At 48.2% G+C, this 13376-nt stretch overlaps 1 long non-coding RNA gene across 1 annotated transcript; it reads left to right on the top strand.

Moving 5' to 3' along the window:
- The first annotated feature begins 2 nt into the window (after positions 1-2).
- On the top strand, positions 3-3110 carry LOC129392116 (uncharacterized). Its single transcript, XR_008617294.1, has 3 exons — positions 3-126; positions 521-716; positions 2384-3110. It is a non-coding gene; the product is annotated as an uncharacterized lncRNA (long non-coding RNA).
- The last annotated feature ends 10266 nt before the right edge of the window (positions 3111-13376 follow it).

The raw sequence follows: 13376 nt of genomic DNA, 5'->3' as shown, positions 1-13376 counted from the left end.
CCGCTACGCACTGGTCCGCCCACCCCCCTGCCGGGTCTTCTGGAGCTGAGGACTCGGGGAACCATGGAATTGAGGCGAGCCTTGGGCTGCTTTAGAGGCGCTGACATCCAAGGAGACTTCTCCTGGGTATGCTGCACCTTCCGGGAGCCCACAGCTGAGCTCCAGAGCTGTAGGGAGAGTGGGGGCAGTGAGCAGGGGGCGAGGGCCAGGGAGCCATGGCTGAGGAAGGGGTAACACGCCACCTTTCCTCTGCAAAGCTTGAGAGCCAGGGATGTGCAGGGCAGAAACTCAGAAGGCTCGGCGCCTTTCTGGCTACTCATCCCACAGAAGGGACACAATGCCAAAGAAAAGAGACGTCTTTCTGAACCTCCCAGCACCTTGGGTGAAAAGAACACTTTGAAAAGGCTAGGTTTGAGCTAAAGAGAGAGACAGAGGCCATAGCAGCTAGTATGAGTCTAGCTTTCTTGGGAAGAGGAAAGAAAAAGAAATGAGATGGTGAAAAATGCTTGCCATCCTGCAGGACTGAATGAACAATGTTTGGGAGAAGCAGAAGAGCAGGGCATAGAGCAGCCAGGCGGGGCCAGGCGCTGGGAGGGGTCCAGCTCTGAGGCCTCCCCACACCTATCTTCTTGGAAGGAACTTGATGTCGCTGAAGGAAAGTTGAAAAATGAAAAAGAATAACCTTTTCCCTTTCCCCATCCAGGAAATAGCCGAAGGTATTTATATATCTTGGGGAGATTTAGAGTATAACCTCTAAGATCTTTGGTATTTAAGTGTCAACATCGATTTATTTATTTATTGCTGAGCTAACTGTAACTGACACAATAACAAAATCTAATCGTGTATTGCACTGGAAAAGACATATTCTCATTATGTATTTTCTCTAAATGATGGCCCACCATTGCATTTGAATACTCGCTGTAAATATCAATAATATCGAGTAATTACTCTGTAGTGGAGTACACTAATTTATTAGCATTTATGTTTATGTGGCTCCTACCCCCCCCTCCTCTACAGGGGTTGCGTATCACAAATCAAACTACTCCGACACATTGGTTTAATGAATGCTTTATTCAGGATTTGCTGCAAGAACTTCCATGCCCCTTGAATCCCTCAGAGCTGAACTTGAAATTATTTGTGCATCTCCAGCTTGACATATTTGGCCACTGTGGCTTGTGCAGAGGGCAGTATCGGTGTGAGTGAAAAGGTCTGGTGGGAGGGAAGGGCAGCTTGAGACCTCCTAAAGCTGGGAATCACAGTTACAGGATTGCCCTGCAGCGAAAAAACTTCTATTTCCAGCGGCGACCAACAAGGCAAAATATTTATTTCTCCACAGCATCTCTTTCTTGAAGACTGAATATAAAAGGGAGAAGGAGAGGTTTTCGAACAGCAGTATTTAAGTCATTCCCTGGCTGATTTTGGCTCTCTCAAACTGTCTCCCAGCAGCCCACCCAGTCCCCGCCACCCCGACCCTCGAACAAAAGGAATGCTTGAGGGGTTTCAGTGACTTTGCCATAACAAAGGCGCCACCATTGCGGGGCTTGCCCTGCCCCTGGGTGAAGGCAAACAAATTCTTGCACTTGTATTAGGGCTTTTAAGACTATAATTGAACCCGGGGGCGTCTAGGAGAACCAAAAACTGTTCTAGACAGACCTGGGGTTTTATAGCAGTGTTGGCAGTCAACTTCAGCTTGTGCCTGAGCAGACCGGCTGCAGTGGCCCGCCAGCGGGGGACGCCAGGCTACCTACCCTAGCTGCACGCAGCCCCTCTCCCCATTAGATCGGTTTTCCCCTTGGTGTCAGGGAGAGGGGGGTCACCACAGAAAGGTTGATATAGGGATATGTGCCGTTCCGTAGAACTAGTGCCTCCCATGTTCTTGAGAGCCAAGCCGAGAGGGTGCTGGTCAGTCTGGATCCCATGGGTGTCTGCAGGAGACAAAGGCGAATTCCCGAGGAAAGGCTGGGGCAGGGGAAGGTGCTCTAGGGGGGGCTGGAAGGGCAATTCGGCTGAACCAAAGCGGGGTGCCGGGAGGGTCCTGCAGCCTGGAAGGGGGTGAGTGGGGGCGTTGCTGTGAAGATGGATGAGGATAAAGGCTCTTGATGCCAGAAGGGAAACCGCCTGGAGCGGCGAATGCTTTTAGTTCCCCGGCAGGGACGGGAGGGGGATGCTCTGATCCTCAGTGCTGCGCACTGTTCCCAGCTTTGCCTGCTTCTGCCCCTCTTGCCTGGAATATACTGGCGGTGTGAATGTTTTGGGGGGGCGCTATTCAGAGGTAGGTGCAGCTCTGAGGATCAGACCAAATCTTGGGGAGGCAGGGGAGGCAGAGCTTCGGGTCCTTGGTTTTGACTTTGCTCTGAGCCTAATTGACTCTTCCGCTTTTCAGGAGGCCCAACAGCCAAGCTGAGCCCACCCGGCTCAAGAGAACACCCGACGGCGGGGGGGGGGGCCGCTAAGGCTGCCCTGGAAGGCCAAGTGCGAGTTGCATTTTTTGAAGAGTCCAAGACGGGCATGGCTGTGACATTGGCCCTGGAGACTGGTTTCCCATGAGTTGTTCTTTCTCAGGAGCTCCACAGTGTGAGGCCATCTCCAGAAAACAGTCTTCAGTGTATATTTCCTTTTATCGTCAACCCGGAGCCCCACGGCAGCTAATGCAAGAGGCCAAAAATGTTTTGGAGGAAGAAAAACAAAGGCAGGAAGTGGCGGCGGCTTGACGGTGCGTGCGTGTCTGCGGAGAAGGGAGGGAGCCATTTCAATCTCTTCTTGTTTTTCCAAACTTCAGGGTTCAGGCAGCCCTCGCAGGGCCGGCCCGTTGCTCCCCGCGCAGCATTTGGAGATGGCCACCCGGAGAGGAGAAGGCAGGCGCCGGAGCCAGCCTTGTCAGGCGGAAACGGCTAACGAGGCGATTTGCTCAGCAAAGCAGACCAAGCCTTTTCAAACTTCATTGGATTTGGCCCTAAAAGTGGGGGGTTGGGGGATTCTGCAACACCTCCCGGACCCTCCTTGGCGGGCGGGCTGAGTGCTCCGTGGCGGGGATTCGGGAGCCCTGCACTCCACGCTCCTTCCCAGGCGGGATATGGGAATAAAGTGTGTCCAGATGCCTCTGCCCAGCACTGCCGCCTCCCCTTCTTCTTGCAGTCCAGGGGTCTGGGCAACAGCCAGGGGGTGCCTGCTGGCAGTGCCCAGGCTGGGTAGCCTGGGCACGGTTAGTGTGCACCGGTGTCGTGCTGGGGGAGTTTCCAGCAGAGTCATTCAGGGATGTGAGCAGAAAGGACCATCACTTGATAGGCAGCCTAACACCCGCTCAGTCTGAGGGAGGATAGAGCTGGGGGACAGGGAGTGCCTCCACACTCCGGGGTTCCCAACCCCAACTGGCCATGCTGCTAGGCTGCCCTCTTCTCTCTTTGGGGCTGGCTTGGCCTCTGGCAGCGGCTCATTGTCCCGGAATCTGAGAACCTGAAGTCCCCAAGCCACTTGCAGCCCTGTGACTGCTCAGTGCATAACCGTTAGTGTGAATGCCAACATCAGGCTGTCCGCTCACTCTGTTTCCTCCCTAGCCATCCGTCTCCATCTCCCTGCGGCTCCTGCTTGCCGGTCTCCTGCCTCTTTCCAGCTGAGTCTCCCCTTCTGCGGCCTCCCGCCTCTTCCGATACCTCCCGTAAGCTGAGCAAGAGCTGAGGTGCCACTGGAGGGCACTCAGTTCGGAAAGCACAGAGAAAGGAGGCTGGTTAAGTTCCTGACTCTCCCCCAATTCAGGCCTCCACCAGGGGTCTGAACTGGACCTCTCACTTCCTTCTTCTGAATACTGCATTCCAGGTTCTTTTTCTCTCCCTCCTTCTCTTCTTAGGACTCAGCTCCTGCTTTTGTAGGCCTGGCAACCTTGGATGGCAGCTGGCCTGGGAGGGGTAAGGCCCACCTGACAAACCAAAATTCACTCCCAAAGATCAACAGTTGTTTATCTGTGGATCACATAGGGCACCAATTTTTTTTGCTTTTTCTTGCTGGTCTGAGCCCCTACCTTCCTCTGTCCCTAAATGCCACACCTGTTTCTAGAAAGCTATACAAAAGACCATTTCAACCCCTGTGATCATACTGCACACAGGTGCAAGAGCCAGCTGGAGGACCCAGGGTGGAAATGGCTATCAAGCCCTTCACGGGGCTGGAGGCCAGGCCGCCATTTGGGGGCTTTCTCTTTCCAAGTGGGAGATATCCTGGAGGTACATCTGTCCTCCATGGTAAGCCTGGGAGATGGGCTGTCTGGGAAGCCCAGGAGATCTCCTAGAATTTGTTCTTAGGAAATGGTCTATTGGCAGATCATGGCCAACTAATCACATTTCCAGGCACGGTCTAGAGGAGGCACTGAGGCTTCAATGAAATATCAGGAGAACCCCTTCTATCACTACTAGGTGGAGGCAGGGGTTAATTTATCACCTTGGCTTGGAGAGGCACCTGTCCCACCCACAAGCTCCTCCTCCCTTCCCTAAAGCAGGGGAACAGGTGATGACTTGAACTTGACCTTATGGTTGGTTCTTATCTGACTCACAGGTTCAATCTCCAAGGTCCCTAAAGATCTGAGGAAGTCCACATCCTTCCACTGGCCACTGAGGGGTGGGGCATAGGGTTTAGCAGAGGGTCTCAGACACCCAAGCAATCTGGTTATTATTTAGTTTCGTGTGTCCCAAAGTGATGAGAGAAAGAGGGTCACTTCCTTTGAGAAGAACTATTTTTATTTTTATTGTTATGGACTCATTAAAGATTTTTTTCCCCTACTGAGTGGGAGCAGATGGGGGTGGGGGGTTGAAGGGCAAAGCCCTGGTTCCCAGTGTCTGCCTTCCATTCACCCTGCAACTTCGGCCCAAAGGGCTTGGGTTGCCCCAGCCAAGCGTATCCGTAAGAAAGAGGACAAAAGATGGCAGCCCAACCAGAAGGCCATTTCTGGTCCTCGGGGTCTTGGTCCGCACGGCTGTGGCTAACAGGAAGCTCCCATACCCCAAGCTTCAGCTGCCACCTAGGGCAGTTCTCCAGGCTCCTCCGGTTCTACTCAGCCTTGATCCATGGCTCACACTCCAGGCTGGAGAAGAGCGAGCCCCTGCCTAGTCAAACCCTGCCCTAGGAGTCTCCCCTATGTGCCCCGATAGGCAGTTCTGTGATGGTACCTGACCACGGACAATCCTTCTACCTACTGTCCCCTCAAGACTCCACCCATGCAGCCCTAGAGATAAAGCTCAGCTTTCCTGTATTCTGTTTAAAAATAAAATGAAATCGTTTGCAGGGCCTCTTTGATTCACCTGGCGCAATAAGCTCGGCAGCAGAGCAGGTTTAAGCGACTGACCACTAGGCCTGATGCGGTGACCTGCTGCAAGCAGGCTATGGGCAGAGGTAAGGGGCCCCGACCCCTCCACAGCACAATGAGGGGGTTCTTGGGGTCTGGGAGTCAGGGATTTTTACCTTTGGCAGAATGCACCTCACTTCTTGGCCCATATTTTAGGCAGAGAAGAAGAGCATCAAAGTTCTCACCAAAGGCCTGCTATGCACTGAGGGAGCGGACCTGGACTCAGGGACCTCAATAGAGGCTCCCAGCAGGTTCCTTGCTTCCCTATTCTATTCCATGCCCAGCTGGCCCGGCTGCCCCTGCCAGGTCCCTTGTTTCTACCGGAGCTCACGACTCGGATCCAGCCGCGTCCGCTCTCCTGAGCTTGAAGGCGTTGCCTCTCACCCCGGCTAGGCTTCCGCGGGCTCAGCTCTTCCAGGACTCGACGGGGACATAGCCTGGGCCACCCCTGGCTGCGGGAGCTCCTCTTCAATAGGGCTGGGGGGGAAGGAGTTGCTAACCAAGAAAGAACTGCCTCCAGTCCACGATCCCAGGGTATCAGAACCAGCTTGCAGCCGGCCAGTTGTGTGTCCTGCGCCTTCCCGCGGCGACCGGCCCTGACCATGGAGACAGCCACGGCGCGGAGGACTTGACCTTTACGGCGCGAGAGGAGGGCGCTCTCTGAGCTGCCGGGAGGGGGGTTCTGCTCTTTCCAACCTCTCCCACCCAATAGCAGCCCGGACAACGCATGCCGCTCACCCCCATTCCCCCCTCCATTTTGTGCAGTGTCCGCAGACCCGCAGCCGGAACAAAGCTCCCAGCAGTGGTCTCACCGTCGCCCTTGCGAGCTCTTGTCCCTAACTCCCCTGGGCCAAAAGCCTCAGAGCTTAAGCCCAGCGATCTAAGTCCCCCCCCCGCCCCCTCTTTTTTCACTTAACCCCAGCTGCCCTCAGCCAGGGCCAGGGTACTACTCTGGGTGCCAGCCGGGCCCCCGTCTGTGCCAACTTCCCGTGCACCGGGTCCTGGCCTCGGGCTGCGGGCGGCGCCGGGCCTACAGGCGAGCCTAGCGTGGCCGAGGCGCGGGATGAAGCGAGGCCGAATCTGCTTTCCGGCCCGGGCGGAGACCCGGGACTGCGCGGGGCGCCCGGATGCGGCCGCACGGGTCCGCAACGTGGCCGTGCGAGCGCCGTTCGCTCTCCGCTCCCTCGGATCTCACCCCACCCGTCAGGCCGGGGCTCAGAAAGCGGAAGTATTTGGTAGAGAACAACACGGTTTCTTTTCAGCCCGTTTCAGAACCCCTTTTAGAGAAAATGCTCCTGTCAAGTTTTATTTCCCGTTGCAAACCACCTTCCACGCTGCCAAGAATTAAGACCGGGAGAGATTAAATACCCGATTATTCTCATGGGGAGGGAGGGGCGGGGCGGAGAGGGGCACCCGCACAAAACATTCGTTTGACTCGACTTGTCCTCATCAAATAACGCCTAGAGAGACCCGCGAAGGCCCGCGCGGGCGGCGGTGACGTCAGCCTGCAGCTGCGGGGCGAGGCGCGGCGCGGTGGCCGGCCCTCCGGAGTCCGCCCGGCGCGGGCCTAGGGCGTCGGGGCCTTGACCTCTGCCTAATGTCCTGCTGCACGCCCCCTCCGGCCCACAAGCCATCCGAGCGAGGCCGGCTCTCTAAGGCTTTGAGCCTCCATTTTGAGCAGAGAGTTCATACCGACGCGCGGAGGACTTCGAGCCTCCTCGGCCCCCGAGGGGCGCGGCATCGGGTGGCTCCCCAGGTCCGCGGCGGTAATCCTCCCGCGCGTCCCCGTCCCTGCACCTGGGGGAGGCCCCGCGCCGCTGCGCGACCGCCCGCAAAGTCTCGCACATCTCCGAGGCCCCGATGTGAAGATTGCTGCGGATTGCTGCCGGGTGGATCCAGCTCTTCGGCGGCGCGACGGCGGAGCCAGGCAGAAATGAAATCAACTGTGGCGAGGCCTTGGGTGCTTCCACGGAGGACTCTTCTGTGCCAGCGTCTTTTTTCTTCCCTTGAAAATCGAATTAAAAATAGCAAACACCTTTCAGGTGTTCGTCGGCGGTAGGCAGATGCGCTAGGATTGAAGCAGCCGATCAGAAAGTGGGTATTTTCATAAAGAATGAAGCCGGCTGTTATTGACCCGGCGGCCTGGCGGGTGAAAACTTAATTATTGTGTGCGTATCCTAAAACTGAGGCATAAATCTACCCAGGCCTCTTGGATAACGTTACATCTTTGCTTATGAAAAATGGGATGTGAGCAACTCGCTGCACATTTCTCTGTTTCTCCAGGTCTTGGGCTGCTGACACGCATTCGATCAACTTTAAAGGAAGGCGCATAAATCAGCAAGCCCCTAGCGTCTCCTCCATAGAGGTTCGCAAATCCGGAAGGGCGCCTCTGAACCCCCTGGGTCTGGAGCTTAGCAGTCCCGGGCAGGCTCCGTCTCCCCTCCGAAAGAAACTCGGGAATTCGCAGAGAGAAAGCGAGTAGCCGAGGAGCCGCATCTTCACCAAACCCTCCAAACACACTCAGCAGGGTGTAATCCGCACGTGTATTATCATACGGTGAAATGTGTCATTAGCTACCCGCACACATATGTATCATCCTCAGCTGAATTTCGCTGCCTCGTGAATTTTAAGAAAATATCTCAATTAGGTTGAATTTTTTAAAAGAATAATTTTCTCCCCCTTTCTTTAAAAAGTTGTTTTCTGTTTTCAAAAAAAAAAAAAAACCAACTTAAATGGATGGCTTGAGCTCTGTATCAGGCATAAATAATTGTGAAATGCAAAGTGGCGTTTTACAATCATCCACTTAAAATACCTCAATAAATTTGACAGTATTAAGAGCAGATGGAAAAAGTAGATTTTTTTAAGTCCCATATTTACAATTTTTAAAAATGGTCACATGACAGGCCATTACAGGATTAAAAATCATTGCTAATTTAATAGAGGTAAACGGTGTCTAGTTGTTTCCATATTACAATTTCTTATTCTGAAAGTGTGTCCCTTTTAGGAAAAAAAAAATACTTGAATCAGCTATTCAACAACACTAACCCAGTGTTTGGTGTTATTACTCCTACATAGTGGCTGGCATCCTCCTGGATGTCTTTTTTCTAAAGGTTCAGATTAATTGCTATTTGGGTATTGGGGAGCCATCATAATCCATGCTTACTTCAGGTTATCTGGTAGATCCATGGGAATTTTAAGTAAGAGGTAAGATCAACATTATCAACATCTGTTTCAGAACAGGGAGAAAAAAGCTCTGAAATATCTTCTGTCATTAGTTTCAAAAGCTGAAGGGAGGAAAAAAAAGAAAACTACTACTTTACCCAGAGTTCCTGCAGTGGCGATGGCTTGTGAAAGGGGTGGTATTCCGGCTGTAGAGCTGCTGTTGGCCTCCTTCCTAGGCCTGGAGCTCAGAATATTTCTTACATCGAAAGAAAAATATCCCCCGTCAACAGAAGAGTCCCCTTTGGAGCTGTTCGTAAACACACAGTTTGATCCAGCTTTGAGGGGATTTTCCACCACTTTAAACACTTTGGGAGAAAGTTGTTATTTTGGCTTGATGGCAGCTCATTTAGAAACGGAGTGCTGTGGAACAAGATGTGGGGAGGTTGATCTGAAGCATCATTTTCATTTGCTCCCACAAGTGGAGTGAAAATCCTCGGGGCAGCAAAATTTGATTGCACTTCACAAGACCATTCCATGCGTACATTTCAAGACCATGCTGTTTTTGAGACAGCTTTAGAGATTCTTTCTATAATTCTCCATCAATAAAGGAGCTCTAAGTCTTCAGGTTGGAGAGGTTTCCGTCAGCCAGGTTTGTAACCAACCAATATTATTTTCCATAAAATGATGAATAAGTTTACTCAGTTCACAATTACTTTCCTCTAACATAAAGATAAAATTAACCTCATCTTGAAATTCTGCACCCTAAGGATCCTGGTTCCACCAACATTTCAATACATATATGCATAGCATGTTTCTGACAAACCACATCACTTTATGTTTATATTGAACATATAAACGTACATATGTATTAGTTATGACTCTAAACACATCTGATGTGTTGTTTGGGGTCAATAAGTAGTAGATATGATTGTTATTACCAGTATAGTTTTGATGGTGGTTGTTAATATTAAATGTATATATTTCTTCCATAAATCATATGGCAGCTTAGAAAACATCAGTATAAGATTGCACACCACCCAGGCGCAGCACTCAACTCTGAGCTATCCAGGATAACTCTCCTTCTGCATCCATATTATGGTCATTTTGTAGATATGAGATCTTTAAGCTCTCCATACTGACCTCTTAAGAGGTGAGTTTCTTTGAATTTCTGACATGTAACTCTAGAGCCCTAGAGTTAGAAAGGCATCTGAAACTTTTTATTTACCGTATAGATTCCCCTATAGCTCTAATTAGGATGGTAGACCACCTTGGAGGGTGAGGGCCAAGAAAGAATGGTTATTTAAGAACACCTCTTAGACTGTAACAAAAATGTACAGCTTAAAAGCAGATCTGCAGAAATCTGATGCAGAGCAAGCCACTGTGAATACAAATCAAACTTGGCCATTAAAGAAAAGGAGCAAAACTTCATCAGTGTAAGGTACATTTTGTACCTGAACTCTTGAAATCACCTTAAATTATATCATCCTGGGTCATCAGTAATTAATGATACTATATCTGTACAGATTCTACAAATACATATACAAGCACACACAAGCACTGATATGCAAATGCATACATGTATACACATATGATATATATATTCACATATATACAGGCACATGTATAAGTTACATATATTCAAATTTGCTCCATCTGGAGCCAAAGAAACGAGTACTAAATCTCTAAAACAAGGAGTCAAGGAGGTAAGACCTTTTGATTCCCTTGAAGCTGAAGAATTACAAGGAAGCTTGTCAACGCGAGGTGGCGCCCTTGATCTACTAATCCAGCCGAGGCCAATTCATGAGCTGTCAAAAGTCAAGGTCACAAATTGTCTTTTTTCATCAAGGTCAAGGTTTAAGGCCTTTCCTAGTCCTGTCATTTCAACAAATATCAAAACCTGCCCTCTCAGACACATGCAGACCCAACAGCAGACTTTAAAATACGACAGCCTGGGCATTGCTGATACTAAACAACTGGTTTTCATTTTCCACAGGGAGCCTGGGAATTTATATTATCTCTTCCTCCTTTCTTTTCTCTCCCTTTTAGAATACCTGACACTTTAACCTTCTTGAAGCACTTATCTAAATTTTTAGGATTTTAGTTGTGAGGGATTTCTCCTTTTGCTTGAAAAATTTGTAGCCAAAAAACAAAACAAAACAAAACTGAATAATAATAGAAAAGAATGGTCCTTGGTTTGTATAGGACAAACCTGCTCCTTTTCCTTCTGTGCAGTGCATGTTTAGCATAGGAAAATAACGAGTATTTCCTTCAGATTTTAATGGCAGTGACTATTTTATTAACATAATTAATACCACTATATCAACTATCTACAGGTCTAAGTTGTTTTTTTTTTACTATTATTTTTAGTAGAAATATTTGAAAAGCAGGTGCACAAATACATTTTCACAGTGTGCTGAATGTCTTTATTTACAAGATAGCATTTTATAGTGAATATGAACAAAATGAATGTGCTGGTTGAAATAACTGTTTGATTAAAGATGTGCTGTGAAGATGAATCCCTAAACTTTCTAATGCAGTCTCATAACACAATAAACAAGGAAAAAATACTAATCCCTTAATAGATCAAAATATAGAAAGTAAACATCTAACTGTCTCAGGGGAATGGATTTCCATTCTGACTTTTCTTAAAAATAAAAAAGGAAAATGATTTCTCCAGCAATATGTTTAGTAAGTATTGGGAAATATCAATTTAAATGAAAAATTAATTGTGTTCAAACCAAAGGCCACCATGGAAGCCGGCTGTTATTGACCCGGCGGCCTGGCGGGTGAAAACTTAATTATTGTGTGCGTATCCTAAAACTGAGGCATAAATCTACCCAGGCCTCTTGGATAACGTTACATCTTTGCTTATGAAAAATGGGATGTGAGCAACTCGCTGCACATTTCTCTGTTTCTCCAGGTCTTGGGCTGCTGACACGCATTCGATCAACTTTAAAGGAAGGCGCATAAATCAGCAAGCCCCTAGCGTCTCCTCCATAGAGGTTCGCAAATCCGGAAGGGCGCCTCTGAACCCCCTGGGTCTGGAGCTTAGCAGTCCCGGGCAGGCTCCGTCTCCCCTCCGAAAGAAACTCGGGAATTCGCAGAGAGAAAGCGAGTAGCCGAGGAGCCGCATCTTCACCAAACCCTCCAAACACACTCAGCAGGGTGTAATCCGCACGTGTATTATCATACGGTGAAATGTGTCATTAGCTACCCGCACACATATGTATCATCCTCAGCTGAATTTCGCTGCCTCGTGAATTTTAAGAAAATATCTCAATTAGGTTGAATTTTTTAAAAGAATAATTTTCTCCCCCTTTCTTTAAAAAGTTGTTTTCTGTTTTCAAAAAAAAAAAAAAACCAACTTAAATGGATGGCTTGAGCTCTGTATCAGGCATAAATAATTGTGAAATGCAAAGTGGCGTTTTACAATCATCCACTTAAAATACCTCAATAAATTTGACAGTATTAAGAGCAGATGGAAAAAGTAGATTTTTTTAAGTCCCATATTTACAATTTTTAAAAATGGTCACATGACAGGCCATTACAGGATTAAAAATCATTGCTAATTTAATAGAGGTAAACGGTGTCTAGTTGTTTCCATATTACAATTTCTTATTCTGAAAGTGTGTCCCTTTTAGGAAAAAAAAAATACTTGAATCAGCTATTCAACAACACTAACCCAGTGTTTGGTGTTATTACTCCTACATAGTGGCTGGCATCCTCCTGGATGTCTTTTTTCTAAAGGTTCAGATTAATTGCTATTTGGGTATTGGGGAGCCATCATAATCCATGCTTACTTCAGGTTATCTGGTAGATCCATGGGAATTTTAAGTAAGAGGTAAGATCAACATTATCAACATCTGTTTCAGAACAGGGAGAAAAAAGCTCTGAAATATCTTCTGTCATTAGTTTCAAAAGCTGAAGGGAGGAAAAAAAAGAAAACTACTACTTTACCCAGAGTTCCTGCAGTGGCGATGGCTTGTGAAAGGGGTGGTATTCCGGCTGTAGAGCTGCTGTTGGCCTCCTTCCTAGGCCTGGAGCTCAGAATATTTCTTACATCGAAAGAAAAATATCCCCCGTCAACAGAAGAGTCCCCTTTGGAGCTGTTCGTAAACACACAGTTTGATCCAGCTTTGAGGGGATTTTCCACCACTTTAAACACTTTGGGAGAAAGTTGTTATTTTGGCTTGATGGCAGCTCATTTAGAAACGGAGTGCTGTGGAACAAGATGTGGGGAGGTTGATCTGAAGCATCATTTTCATTTGCTCCCACAAGTGGAGTGAAAATCCTCGGGGCAGCAAAATTTGATTGCACTTCACAAGACCATTCCATGCGTACATTTCAAGACCATGCTGTTTTTGAGACAGCTTTAGAGATTCTTTCTATAATTCTCCATCAATAAAGGAGCTCTAAGTCTTCAGGTTGGAGAGGTTTCCGTCAGCCAGGTTTGTAACCAACCAATATTATTTTCCATAAAATGATGAATAAGTTTACTCAGTTCACAATTACTTTCCTCTAACATAAAGATAAAATTAACCTCATCTTGAAATTCTGCACCCTAAGGATCCTGGTTCCACCAACATTTCAATACATATATGCATAGCATGTTTCTGACAAACCACATCACTTTATGTTTATATTAAACATATAAACGTACATATGTATTAGTTATGACTCTAAACACATCTGATGTGTTGTTTGGGGTCAATAAGTAGTAGATATGATTGTTATTACCAGTATAGTTTTGATGGTGGTTGTTAATATTAAATGTATATATTTCTTCCATAAATCATATGGCAGCTTAGAAAACATCAGTATAAGATTGCACACCACCCAGGCGCAGCACTCAACTCTGAGCTATCCAGGATAACTCTCCTTCTGC

The sequence above is a fragment of the Physeter macrocephalus genome, chromosome 5 (assembly GCF_002837175.3).
Source record: "Physeter macrocephalus isolate SW-GA chromosome 5, ASM283717v5, whole genome shotgun sequence".
Taxonomy (NCBI): Eukaryota; Metazoa; Chordata; class Mammalia; order Artiodactyla; family Physeteridae; genus Physeter; species Physeter macrocephalus.
Note: the sequence above shows the minus strand (reverse complement) of the source record. Positions and strands in the feature narration are given on the sequence as shown.